Below are 13,327 nucleotides of genomic sequence, written 5' to 3'. Positions count from 1 at the left end.
AAAATGTCTCTCATCAAAACCTTTCAACACATTCTAGGTACATATGTGGCCTTTGATGCTTTACGCCTTGGTTATCACCCGCAACATGTAGAATTTTAATATTGGAAGTTCACTCTGAAATATGCACCGTCCATGACCGACGACACTTCCTTGGAATATTACTACTCCTGCACGATGAAAAGGTAATGGTATTTGTTGTTTACTGTGCAAATATGTTTACAACACTCTTAGATCCTTATTATCCTCTACCAAAAGCTCACCCCTTTTATTTTTCATTAGACTTCTGTAATCCATTGCTTCATTCATGCATCATGAGCTGAAGGAAACTACGGTATCTTAAAAGAGGGCATTGTAGGGGTTTGAAGTTGCACCATCCATCCAACACCTCAAAATGACGGACCATCCGTTTGTCATCAAATTTAACAGTGGCACACTATTCCTACTTGAAGATTGAGAAAGACAAATTCAAGGTTTACAATCATGACCACTTACTTGGTGTAGCCAACACCAATCTAGCGCTACCTGGTCATTTCCTCCCCATTAAATATATACACAAATAACCCTGTAATATCCTCAAACTCACCTTATGTCTCATTATTTCCTTTTAAAATAATCGCCTCCATTAGAACCATTATATCAGTTTTAATATTCTTCTAAAAAGCAATGCCATATAAATTTCCAGTCACCTAATTACTCTATTTCTTTCTGTGTTTAGATGTAGTAGGCCTAATTCTTTCTATTGAAGGCTCAAATTTGAAAGATTTGGGAAAACATACTTATCAACTACTATACAAGATTCATTCTATACATCCCCAAACGACCAACTATCCGGTTCAGAAATTAATATCAACAACAATTTAGCTGTAGGATCAGGACAGAATTTCAACAACCGCACCCCATCCAAAGAGTCTCGTGAATATTTTTATATTTGCCACAACTTTTGTGTTCATTTGATTTTCAACAATGGCGGAATTATCTCCTATTTTCAGTAGTTTAACTAGATTTTAACCCGCGGTACACCGCGGGCCGATTTTATAATGAATTGATTTAAAAATAGGTTAAGTCTTTAAAATTATTAAATGTAAGATTATATAGTGTATAATCTTGAAATTAGTAAAATTTGTTAATTTGAGACATACAGTTACTTGTTCTTGGCGCTTATGAATAATGACTGTATAATTTTAATTTTTAATTTTGATTCATCAGACCAACATTGTTTCCTATTACTGTTAGTGTATAACCTATAAAATCTATGTTTTTATAACTTAATTTATTACTTGTACACCCTTTTTAAAAAGAAAAAAAAAATCACATTGGATCAATAGAGACCCATTAAAAAGAAGACCAATTGACCATCAAATATTAATGATTCCAAAATTGTGTGGCCCAGTTCCTAACAAAAATAATACGCTGACCCATGTTCTCTCACTCTCTCTCTCTCGTTTTTGTTTGTATCGTTTTTTTTTTTTGGATATGAAGAACATATCCGGATCTTTTTTTGGCTGTCTGGATGTCCTTCGAAATCTGACGTTTTATTTCCCCTGAAACGATTAAAGTTCATACAACGCGCGATGAGATTGAAGTTGTCCAGTTTTAGATCTCATAATCTCCAGAATTATAAAGTCACAAAGGTATTTCTTCATCCAAAATTGTACCGTGAATCTTGGGGTTTGATTTTTAGTCTTTCCGTTTGCTACTATGAAATTTGATCCAATCAATTTTATGTTTTCTACAATCGGGTTTTGGGAATTTTGCTTAGGTAGGATTGGATATTGTTTAACTAAGAAATTTGATAGTTCTAAATGACATTCTTATTACTCCAACTGCATTCTGTGTTTTATTCAAAAACTTCTGTAAAACTGACGGATCTTTGTCTAATTTGCAGGTTTTTATATGTCGATTCTCATTAACAGAGTTCCTGAAACTCAAATAAATAATCGTCTATAGTGTAAGATAAGTGAATTTTTCTTTTTATTTCTTTTTTATTTCCTTTTTAGATGCATTAAGGTCAGTTTGGTTTCCAAACAAAAAAACATACCTTATAAAGTAGAAGTTTAGTATGACCATCTCTAGTAACAGTTTATAATGTTCTTGAGTATATTCAAAGTAGATTAATATGTCTCTGTTCAGGTTTTGGACCTGAATATCAATGATGGATAATATAGAAGTTTTGCCAGAGAAGATAAGAATCCACTCCAGTCTTTCTTATAAATTGAATCTGATCAAACATTACTTTATATATGATAAAACTTACTTTTACATATTTGTTGTGTAGGTTAAATTCAAAGACAACATGTTAATGAAAACTAATCATCTATGGTACTTGTGTTTAAACACCAATTCAGACCAGATAAAGGGGTATGTTTTTGTCTAATTTGCAGGTTGTATATGTCTATCCTCATTAACAGAGAATATTATAGCCAATGGTTTTTCCTTGGATACTGATTGGTGTCTTTTGATTTGACAGCCACAATCTGCAACTTTGGGACAGATTCACGGAAAGCGAGAGACAGACCATCATTTGGAAGGTTGTATGACATCAGATACAAAGTGTTATAGGTTCGTAAAAGTATTATCATATATCAGATTTAGTTCAACGATATAAGTACTTACGATTTGATGAAATTATCAACTTCTATCCTAGCAGGGTTGAGATGTACTTGTGATGCATCATAAGAATTAGACAGATATCTACTTCCTGTTACATATTTTTAAAAATATTAGATATAAATTCATCTATATTTTCATTTGTATATTTTTTTAAGGAAGGTGGGAGCCGAATATTACCTTTTTATGTTTTCACTTTGACAAACCGGAGGACGCAAACCACAATGACACCATTAGATGCCTGGCAGGCTCCGAATACTTTTTCAGCGAATAAGCCCCACAAGGTACATGATACCCTCTCGTCCCTGTCAATCAAAATATGATTTTAGTTCATGTTTTTTTGAATAAAGGCTTAGAATTAGGCAGACAAATGTAACATTTCGTCCCGCATCTCAAACACGAGTTTATGCTTGTGTTTAAACACCAATTCAGACCAGATAAAGGGGTATGTTTTTGTCTAATTTGCAGGTTGTATATGTCGATCCTCATTAACAGAGAATATTATAGCCAATGGTTTTTCCTTGGAATGATGGTCTGTCTCTCGCTTTCCGTGAATCTGTCCCAAAGTTACAGATTGTGGCTGTTGTTAACTTCAACTGTCTCCATATCACCAATGTTCACCACTTGACCGATCACATCTGTAAATTTTGTACCACATATAGAAACCATTAGAGGAAGTTAATGTTTTTAAATCGTCCATACTTTAAGAATATAATAAGAAATCAATAACAATTACCAATCAACATGTTAGTGTTAAGCGCTGGATCTTCAACTCTTTCAAACTTTGTCAAGCTTAGGAAGTTTGAGTCGGACTTAGGATCACTAACAGCAACATAGGTCCTATTGACAAAACTAAGTTTGTACAAATGAGTAGTCGGACGGAACTGTCCAACCGCATGAGTGAGTGAAAAGGTCTCGATGAACCTCCATGAGCCAATGGGAAGGTGGTTGACATAACGGTTCACCAAGTCTTTTTTCACGGACCCGTGTATTTTCATTCCCTATAATATATAATATAAAATAGTGAGGGAAGAGAAACTTATGAAAAGCATAGATTATATATGAAAGTGATACTCACAGTCTTGTCAACCAAAATGAGTTCAAGTGTTTCTCCTGTGGTAGCTCTATACTGCGCCAATTATGAAGGTCTCGGAGGAAAGCAAAAGAAGTCGCCATTGTTTTAGGTATGGATTTATTTAGTTTTGTTTGTTTTGATTCTATCATTGGTGAGACTATGTTTATACATTTTGCAATTGGAGATTGTTATGATTGCGTATCAAAAATAAAGAATATATGGGATTCTCTATTGTTGGGAAGTTTAGATTTTTTTGCTGATAGGATTTAGATTATTACGTTCGGTAATTTGCATATGTTTAGGAATACGGGGATGTTATAGGTGCGATATCTTTGGAGATTGATATCAAAGTAATAGTAATTGATTATGATTGATTGTTGAATTCGCAGAAATTTTTGCTAAGTCGAAGGAAAAAGTTAAGAGGTCTTATACTTTCTATATTTTCAGCCAACAAAGCTGTGTTATTTTTTAAATCTTTTATTAATTGTAAATAGAATGACATTATCTATAAATAAGTCTGAACTCAAAGTCTTCTTATGAAAAATGCTGTAAAAATGTTAATATAGATTCCACGTTGTCCTTAAATTGTATTTGTAGCATAAATACAATATTCTCCGGTCAAAAGTTTTAATAATAAATCCCTTCCCTCAAAAATCACAAATTGTTTAATAATATATAATAATTACAAAGAACCTACCACACAGAACAATCAACGCATCATATGAATGCAAAATAACTTACACCAACAAAACTTCCATCAGGTCCTTATAGCTCTTTCGAAAATATATGGGGCAGACGAATGCGAAGAGGATCAAAGCAGCAATTAATACAAAATTCAAAGGAAGGACAAACGAAGATGATCAATTCAAATCACATAAAACTTGGAGATAATTGGACGATTTTAGTTATGCATATATGGCACTCTTTCTATTGCTGATGTGGCGAAAGGAGGAAGAGAGTTAACTCTTTCATAGTATAGATTTAAACTCTATTAAAAATTAAAATTTAAGTATTATTAAATATTATATATTTGATTTCTTAATATCTTGAAAATATATTATTTATCTCTCTTTGTGCTTTACATCTCTTATGAGGTGTAAAACATGTTTTTGTGTATGACTTTATAGCTGATTTGATATTGCTTCACTAAAATTTTTATTTTTGGGTTTAAGGAAGAAGATCTGGCTTTGCAAGAACTTGATTTGATGTTGTTTGAGTTAATTTTTGAGGTTTAAAGAAAAATGATCGACGAAAAACACATTTTATTAGCTATACATGTGTTCATATTACTTTATCTGCAAGAAATTTGTAATTTTGTAGTATGAAATATTTTGGTTCGAGAAGTTTCAATACATGTGGATCTAAAACCACTACAAGAAAACATGGAATTACCGACTGCAATTTGCGACTTAAAACACAGTCGCTAAATTTAGCGACTGAATTGCGATTGTTTTGCTACTCAATAGCTACACAAACAAAACAGTCGCCAAATAGACGCTAATTCGATACTAATGTAAAATGTCTCATTTTAGTCGCCAATGTGCGCATTGGCGACTAATTTGGCGACCAAGTTTTCAGTCGCCAACCTTTGCGACTAAGCAGCTACTATTTAGCGACTGATTTATTTAATTTGGGCCTTAAACCAAATTTGGTCCGTAAGAAAACGGCCCAAACCCAAATCTATCTCATCTTCATCTCGAGAAAACCCTAATCCCTCATTTCTCTTCTTCCCCGAGAAAACCTTAGATCTCAATTGCTCTCAATCGAGAACCCTAAATCGTTGTTCCCGTTCTTGTTTCTCTTTTGTTGTTGATGGCCGGAGTAAAGAAAAGAGGAGGAGGAAGAAGAAACTCCTCAAATCCGACCACTCGAACCTCACAACCGGAGAATCGAAGACCCGCGAATCTTCCCAGCCAGTATGCCTTCACGCCGGCGAACCAACGAGACCTAGACACTGATTCTCAGGGAATTCCTGTCCCAATCCTCCAGCCTCCAGCGAGACCGATGGCTAATTATGGAGACTATCCAACTCCGAAAAACCTGTTCCATAACTCGAGGAGCTTTCCAGGAGCTTTCCAGGAGCAGCCCCTTCCGGCGAAACTCCAATCAGGCGTCCTTTTCCTCAACCTCTCGCCTCTGCGATGGATCCACCAGAATTCTCGAGTCCACTTCGACAATCTCCTCAACTATCAGTCACGAATCATCCTCGACAGTCTCCTCAGGTCTCGACTCTACCTCGACAGTCTCCACTACCTCGACAGTCTCCTCAGGTCTCAAATCATCATCCATTGTCTTCTCAACCTCGAGCTGGCTCTGGATCGCACCACAGTTCTCAAGCGCAGAACTCGCATCAGAAAAGAAGAAGACCAAGCTGATTCTGATGATGACGGTTTAAGGGACTCACATCTCCCAACTGATGTACTCGCTTCTTTACATACCATGCTCGTCGAGCCAGGCCGTGAGTTGTACACCACTGTCCTCTCTCCCACATTAGAGCGTGGAACTACTTGGTAAGGATTGTGTGTGTAGATTAGATTGATTAGAGTGATTAGAACGATTAGAATGATTAGAATTGAATTAGTAGGTTTGTTATTGTTGTCGATTAGTTTAGTAGGTTTGTTGATTGGATCAGTAGGTTTGTTGTTGTTGTCGATTAGTTGTTGATTAGATTAGTAGGTTTGTTGTTGATTATAATTTAACTTTCAATTTGTTTGTGTTTTCAGGTTTGGTAAGGATAAGGGTCAGATTACAAAAGTGTTTACAAACAAGTTTGATGGGCCATATTACAGTTGGATTTGTGTTCCTAATCAAAGAAGAGAAAGATACTTCTTGGAATTCGCGGTAAACTTCTACTCCTTACAATTTTATTTATTTATTTATAGTATTTTTTGGGATTGGTTGATCACTAACACTTTTCTTCTTTTGTAGAAAACACACACCTGGGATCCCTCACTAACCGATGTGGTTCAGGAAAAGTTCTATACCACTTGTAAAAACCGTATGAAAGACATGGTTTCCAAGGCAGCAGCTCAGCGAGATCATGCAAAACCAAGTTGGATTGAGAAAACTCTTTGGAAAGAAATGTGTGACTATTGGAACACAGAAGAAGCCATGGCAAAGAGTGCAACCGCTTCAGCAGCTAGAATGTCTGACCGTAATGGTCTTGGCCCTCACAAGCATGTATCAGGGCCAAAGTCTTACTTACAAATCGAACAAGAGATGGTGACTTATCCTTTTCAATGTTTAATAAGTTACATCAAATGGTTCATTATCTAACCTTTTCATTGTCTAACTTTTCAGGAAGTTGAATTGGGAAGACCGCTAACTATTCCTGAAGTTTTCGTTAGGACTCATACCAGAAAAGATGGGACTTTTGTGGATAAGAAGGCGTAAGCAGTTCATGAGGCATATAAGAAAAAAAGGGAAGCTAAGTTGGTTGCTCTGGACAATGACGAGTCTTCTCATGGTATATCACGTCGATCGGAGCTATCTCACGAGGAGGATGATTAGCTATTTCTTCAGGTAATGTTGCTTCTTTCTAATATGCTATTAAGTTTTTCATTGGTAAGTAATGATGTTAACTTTTTCTCTGTTTTGTTATGCAGTCTACTTTCATAAGCGATAGAGGAACATACTTTGGAGTTTGAAGCCTAGGGAGTTTCATCAATGGCAAGCGGAAGTTCCCTGAAAGCTCTTCTTCTTTCAAAAGCCTGCAACAACAGCTTGAAGAAGCTAACCGCAAAATAGAGCAACAAGCAGCTCTACAAGCAGAGCTCGAAGCTGAGGCTTCCCGGGTTGCAGCTGAGCAACAAGCAGAGATCAAACGCTTGGTGAGCTTCCTCAAGACTAACCCAAACTATGTTGCCTTCGTCGAGTCTGAAACGAATAACCCTGACCCTGCTCATGTTCAAAGTTAGGTGGGTCCTTCACTATCCCTCATTCCCTCATGACCTAAACATTTGTAATGTTTGTACTTAAACATTTGGAAGTTGTGTTTGGATGTTTATTTTAGAACTTATGTATGTTGAGACTTCTTTGTTTAATTTCATGTTTGTTAAGTTTTTGTTATAGTTTTCATAATCTGTTTTGGTATTACAAAATCAAATAATTCAATTTGACCCAATTTACAAGATTAAAACCTGATAAATCGATAATTAAACAGTCGTAAAACAGTCACGAAAACGTACACAGATTAGTAACCAAAACAGTCGCAAATGAGTAGCCAAATCAGTCACTATAGCGTTGCAACTCAGTCGCCATTTTAGCGACTATTTCGCGACGGAACAACGACCAAAACTATTAGTCGCCAATTCGTAGCTATTTGCCGGCTGTTTAGCGGCTTATTATTAGTGACGCTCTTTTTAGCAACAACGGTTTTCAGTCGCCAAGCAGTTGTTACTACGTATTTGCGATTGTTTAGTGACTGTTTTTGTAGTCGGCAATTCCATGTTTTCTTGTAGTGAACTGAATAAATATACGAGTTAAAGTGAAAAGACTCGACCCACTTTTTTTTTTAATATCTTATTAAACTTGTGATCTCATACTCTTTAACAACCTAACCCCAATCAACCAACAACGGATACCATAAAACGATATCATTAATCCAATAACCAATAAACCAAAAATTAATTCATCATAAACAGTCATAAAACTTCCAACAAAGTAACTAAACATTAAACTAGCAACCTAGCAACATTCTAACGATTCAACTTTAGCAACCCAACAGAAGCCAAACAATACATAAACGAGCCACTAAAACATCCTCCTCATCTTCGCCTTGATTCCACGATCACACTTTGTCTTTATCTGCACCACAAACACAAATGAGATGCGTGCGTATAATCATAAATACTCTGTAAGGTGATCCTCCCATCTACTAAGCTATACACACAAGGGAAAAGATAAACACAATCAATACACAAAGAAACAAGCAAACCCGACAACTCTGAACGCACGCGTCGACTCTACAAACCTTGTGCCAGCCGATGCAACGTCCTTAGCCTGCATCGACCAATGCACTCTTTGCAACGACCGATGCAATCCTCCAAATCCCTAACTGCGTCGACCGATGCACTCCTTGCATCCTTGCATCGACCGATGAAATTCCTTGCGTCTTCGACAAATCCCAAACTGCGTCGACTGATGCAGACCTTCCATCGATCGTTGCAGTCGTGCGAAGCATCGCTGAACACGATCTCCTTTGACTTCTCTTGGCTCTGTGGATCCAGAAACGTCCCCAAAGGCCACAAAACTCACGACAAACACTCACACACATGCAAGCAAGCAATCAACAACCAAATTCACACAAAACAAGCATCTAATCGCTTAGATCAGCCACAGTCACACAATCACCTTTGAGAATGATGAATCTGATTCTAAAACCCACGAAAATAGCCTCCGAGAAAGCTCCTTTCACGTCCTCAGCCTCAGATCTCCACTCACAGAGACATATCTCTCTAAAAACGGCTTAGAACTCACCAAGAACGCTCTCAGAAACCTTTAGAAGTTTTTCTCTCTTTCTTTTTCTCTCGGGAACGACTTAAGTGGCTAAACCTCTCTATAACGTCGAGCATTCTCCTTTTCTATCCGTCCTTAGGGTTTCCAAACCAAAAACTCAACAAAACGAGCATTTAACTTAAGTCGTCCCACAAATGTATACCTATCATCGACCGACGTAACCTTGCGTCGATCGATGCACATCCCAAATTGGGATTTTGGTTCGCGGGCGTTACAGAAAGTATCAATAATTAAGTGCATGTGGTGACTATGCAGATCCATGAAATTTAACGAGAAAAGAGGTAATGATTTTGGGTTTGGAGTTTGATGGGTTAACAAGTTATGTGGTAGTCTAAAAAGAAGGTTTTAAATAATTATTCAGTGGAAGAATGTGAATAAACTGACGAGGAATAGGAAAAAGAAGAGTATAACGAAGAACCAGACGATAAAAGTAATGATGACAATCATCATGAAAATTTGAGAATGAAAATGACGAGAAAGAATATGAAGAGGAAGAAAACAGTGGAAAAAAATACGAAGACATAGATGATACGGTCAATTAAATATGAGAAAACAAGATTAATTCATGATTCTAAAAATGGTTTGTTTGTCTAGTGATCAAATAAATGGTTTAGTATATGCAAGATCACCAGTTTGAATGTTCGATCCGCCTCGCCTCAAAATCCAGTTAAATTCATGATTCTTTTGATCAGATTTGACTTTTTAGCACAACTGATATTTATATTTTTTGTTAAATGTGTATCTGCAATAAAAGTTTTGCCTAAATAGTAATTTAAAGTTTTCTGTAAGATAATATTTCATAATTGTCATCGATCATATATAACTAGATAAGACCAACGTTATTACGCGGGTAAAAATTAAAATTATTTAGAATAATTAAGTAGTAATATACATGTTTTTAGAATTAATCTTGTAACATTTTAATATTGAATATAAACCTATCATATTTCATTTTAATACATTCTCAGTTCAATTATATAAGAATTTTAAGGCTTTCTTTTGCTCTATTTTATAATATTTTCTCTAATTTCTACGTACAATTTCTATTAATATAACAATTTATGACTATTTGAACTATGCAGTATATTTTTTTATTGGTTGAAATTTTATAAATGACAAAATATTTATTGTTTATTAATCTTTGTGTTTTTACCTTAAAACTTTTATAGGATTGGAAGTACCATTTAAATATCTATACCCTCATAATAAACCATATTTTAAGTTTAATTATACATTTCATCTTAATGCATATAACTAAATATTTTATATCAGACACAATTAATACATTATATCAAATCTGTATCTTAGTAAGAATCATAAATACAAATAAAAATTAACAAAATACAATTCACAACAAAAAACTGAATCAACATTATTTAAGATGTATTTGTTATGTTGTTATCTAATAAGTACTAATTTTACCTCATGTCATAATCAGTTTTAAATGAGTGAAATTTATAAAATAAAAACATATATAAAAACATAGAGACATTCTCATCAAATAACTTAATATTCATTCCTATAAATTATAATTTATTTCGAATTATCTTATGTTTTAACATATGCATTACAAAAATACATGTGTTGAAATTATAAAATCAAATGTAAAAAATATTACTAATATTCTTAAGAGAATTTGTTAGAAATACCCTTTTTGGTATACCCCTTTTCAAAAATACTTTTTTTTGAACATTTTTATTTTTACACTCTTTTACACAATTACAACATGTTAAATTAATTTTTGGAATTTTTTTTAGGTTTGAGGGATTTTATTTTGGTATTTGGAATTTAGGGCCTAGAATTTAGTTGTTTTATACATAGAAAAGACGGATTTTTGAAAATAGACAACATGATAGAGTATTTCTTAAAAGTGACATAGGAAAAGTGATATTTTTGAAAATCACCCTATTTTTAAATGATTTTTTTAAAGATGATACATATTAATATTTGAAAAAAATAAACTTAAATAAATTTCAGTGCTAGACATTCAGTTTAGTAATCACATGTCTATTTCATCGTAAATCCATAATTCACTTCTTCATGTATTAGAGTTAAAATTTTAATAAAAAATAATATGAGCATCGTATGAGATAATATGTATATTGGTTAGTATTTTAAATTTAACAATAAAATAATCAGTAAAAAATCAGTTAACATCCACAAAAATTTTGGAAATCCAAAAATATCCTAGATATTATTCTTCTATATGTCATAATTTTATAAGTAATACTTTTGTCAATTCTCATTAATTAACCAAAATATCTTGCCTACAAACTCAATTTTTCTATTATTTTTAGGTTTTTCATTTTACTACATGCATTAAAATCTTTAAGATAAAACATCTAAAACTATAGTAATACACATCATGTATTGAAATTTTTTCTTTTTAAGTTTATATTACAACGATAAATACAATTAATATCTGACTAAAATTATGTTAATAACTTATGTTATTCTTTTTAACTTTGTTATTCATTATTTATTGATTAATATACATGCTTAATAAATTAAGTTTTTGATTACACATGTCAAATTTTATCAAGAACACATGTATAAATTATAAAATATATTGATTTTGTTAGTTTTCCTTTTTGATTTAGAAAATAAATTTTTAAAAATATAAATATGTAAAATTCTGTAGATATAATTAAGTTTTCCTACTACGTTTATAAAAAAAATAAATAAATAACATGTGTCAACATCTGAATGATACAATTGACATGTGTCACGATCTCGTTAATTAGTAATTTTGTCATAAAACTTTATATAATAAGATTTTCACCAAAATTTGTCAAGTAAACCTACCCATTGCATGGGTTCAAAACCTAGTAATTTTAAAAATTTATAAATTTTCATACAAATTATTAGTGATATTTGGAAAATCGGTATAGTAAAACTGGTAATTCTCAAAATTTATAAAAATAAATATGTAATCTAAACTAATTTTACATTACTTTATTCGGTGATAAAAATAGTGAGGTTTAGTAAGAATGAATTTATAAATTAATTATCAATATATGCATAGGTTATGTTCCTACCAAAAAAAAAAACATAAATTGTGTTGTACAATTTACTTGTAAATTATCTAGACTCTAGTAACTAAGGCAGAAATAACATTTTCAAAAACATTATAACTCTGCAAAAACAGATCGGTTTTGTAAAACGAACGCGAGAGAAATCATCAAGGATACGATTAAAGTTACTTGAGTTTTAGTATGCAAGGCTTTAAGTGTTGCAACAAGCTCTGTTGTGATGACTCTTTTTATACTCGCATTTCAAACATTCAGATCAGTAACATCCTTTCCATCAATCATCTCAAGATCCTAGAATCAGGAGAACAACAAGTTAACAACTCACTAAGTTGTGGCTTGTGTTGCAAGAATTTGACAATGAAAGAGAATCTAATGATCACAATTCACAAAAGTCAAGGTGAGGACTTGAACAAAATCACTTACTTGGCTTGAAAGAATTTGGATTCCAGTAAGCAGATTCACAAGAAATCTTTATGTCACACTCTCTGTATTCACGTTCCCTACAATGAGAATATAAGCATCATTTTCTGATATGAATAGTCTGAAGAGACTAGAGAGGAGCAGCAAATTGAGTACTTCTCGTTCTTCGATCACAATCGACGATCTCCACAATGTAATATAACCTCTATATTCTAAACTTGGATCTTGTCTACTTTTCCTGTCACAAACTACAATACGTGTGAGTACGGACTACGGAGACATGACCACAAGAACAAGACATGAGATCTTTAATATATGTGACAAAACTTTACACACCCATTTCTTGCCACACTTGTGTGTTCATGTTCTTGAATTTTGTTGATTGAATATTATCTAAATCCAAGACAAGAGGGTTGCTAACACCGTTGTTGAACTTGTTGTTTCTCTTCTAGTTTCATGCATGATTGTTATACACTTAACCTTTTATAAGAGTTAAGCTAAGTAGTCTACGTGCCATCTCCATAGACAAACATTGGATCTTTACACAAATAAGACTTTCTTCCTCTATCTATAAACCCAAATGCAAAAGATGAAAATGAAGATTCACATAAAAAGAGGTTTCAGCTTGTTTTAATTCTAAACTCAGAATTTACACAAGACTTCTCTCAATCAGAAA

General features: G+C 33.5%; 1 long non-coding RNA gene across 2 annotated transcripts; it reads left to right on the top strand.

The window, feature by feature from the left end:
- Nucleotides 1-1,432: 1,432 nt before the first annotated feature.
- Nucleotides 1,433-4,336, top strand: LOC104792082 (uncharacterized). Of its 2 annotated transcripts, none has more exons than XR_769006.3 (7): nucleotides 1,433-1,631; nucleotides 1,886-1,948; nucleotides 2,131-2,358; nucleotides 2,468-2,559; nucleotides 2,770-2,891; nucleotides 3,076-3,791; nucleotides 4,072-4,336. It is a non-coding gene; the product is annotated as an uncharacterized LOC104792082 (long non-coding RNA). The 2 variants fall into 2 exon arrangements; XR_769005.3 differs by having other exon boundaries at nucleotides 2,766-2,891.
- The last annotated feature ends 8,991 nt before the right edge of the window (nucleotides 4,337-13,327 follow it).

The sequence above is a fragment of the Camelina sativa genome, chromosome 1 (genome assembly GCF_030686135.1).
Source record: "Camelina sativa cultivar CO46 ecotype springtype chromosome 1, ASM3068613v1".
Lineage (NCBI taxonomy): Eukaryota > Viridiplantae > Streptophyta > Magnoliopsida > Brassicales > Brassicaceae > Camelina > Camelina sativa.
The sequence above is the reverse complement of the archived record's forward strand: the minus strand, read 5'-3'. Positions and strand labels throughout refer to the sequence as shown.